Source organism: Arachis hypogaea, chromosome 11, assembly GCF_003086295.3.
Source record: "Arachis hypogaea cultivar Tifrunner chromosome 11, arahy.Tifrunner.gnm2.J5K5, whole genome shotgun sequence".
Lineage (NCBI taxonomy): Eukaryota > Viridiplantae > Streptophyta > Magnoliopsida > Fabales > Fabaceae > Arachis > Arachis hypogaea.
Window position 1 is genome coordinate 71,598,867 of NC_092046.1, and position 1,364 is coordinate 71,600,230.

Sequence of the window (1,364 nt, forward strand, 5' to 3'; positions counted from 1 at the left end):
TCCTTCAATTCCTTCCCACTTCTGAGGGTGATAGCCTGACATTCCTCTCTTGGGTTTAGATCGGTGTTGCTGCACACGTTATGGCTGGGAATTTGCTTGAATAGGTAGCCAATTTGTGTCTCAAGTTTCTTGATGGCAGCATCTTGATTCTGCATATTGGACCGCACTTCCTCTCGGAACATTTTACTGTCCTGGACTTCTTTGCATATTCGTTCAAGTAGGGTCTCAATCCTTGGGAGTCTATCTTCGGATGATGGTGAGTTGGAGTTGGAGGGATGAGAATGGCCATTTTGGTTTTGATATGGATGTTGAGAGGTGTTGTTAGGTGAGTGCTGATATGATCTCTGTGTGGAATGTTGGTGAGCTGCATTGTTGTTGGGGTTGTGACGTCTCTGATCTTGGCCTTGATCTTGTTGATTTTTCCACCCAAATTTTGGGTGGTTCCTCCAACCAGGATTGTACATTTTGGAGTATGGATCAGGGTCTGCCTAGGTGAGTTTCCAATGTAGTTGGCTTGTTTCTGCTCACCCTCTGCTTCTGCATTCACTCCTTCTTGGGTTGATAATGAGGTGGTGATTGCTGCTACTTGGTTCTTCTCCATCTTCTTGGTAAGGTCAGCCAACTGCTTGGTAATCAGCTTGTTCTGGGCCAGCAATGCATCCACGTTATTTAGCTCTATTACTCCTCTAGTGTTGCCTCTTTCAGAAGCATAGAAGTAGTCATTCTCCGCTACAGTCTCAATGACATCTATGGCTTCTTCTATGGTCTTCTTCTTGTTCAGAGATCCCCAGATGAGTGGTCTACTGCCTTCTTTGATTCATAAGAAAGACCTTCATAGAAAATGTGTAACTGCACCCATTCATTAAACATATCTGGCGGGCACTTTCTTGTTAAGTCCTTAAACATCTCCCATGCTTCATAGAGAGTTTCACCATCTTGTTGCCTGAAGGTTTGTACCTCAACTCTTAACCTGTTGATTCTTAGAGGAGGATAGAATCTCGCCAAGAATTTATTCACCACATCTTCCCAGGTTGTTAAACTCTCCTTCGGGAAGGATTCCAGCTATTTAGATGCTTTGTCCTTGAGTGAGAAGGGAACAGAAGCAGTCTATAGGTGTCAGGATGAACACCATTAGACTTCACAGTATCGCATATCCTCAGGAATGTGGTTAGATGTTGATTGGGGTCTTCTTGGACACTTCCTCCGAATGAACAGTTGTTCTAAACTAGGGTGATGAGCTGTGGCTTTAGTTCAAAGTTATTGGCATGTATGGTTGGCTTTTGGATGCTACTTCCACAGTTTACTGGGTTTGGATTGATATAAGAGCCTAGAACTCTTCTTTCTTGTCCAGCATGATGCACTGG

At 43.8% G+C, this 1,364-nt stretch overlaps 1 non-coding gene across 1 annotated transcript; it reads left to right on the plus strand.

Annotated features, from left to right (window-relative positions):
* Nucleotides 1-865: 865 nt before the first annotated feature.
* LOC112724850 (small nucleolar RNA R71) lies at nt 866-972 on the plus strand. The gene has a single exon (XR_003163994.1). It is a non-coding gene; the product is annotated as a small nucleolar RNA R71 (small nucleolar RNA).
* Nucleotides 973-1,364: the final 392 nt, after the last annotated feature.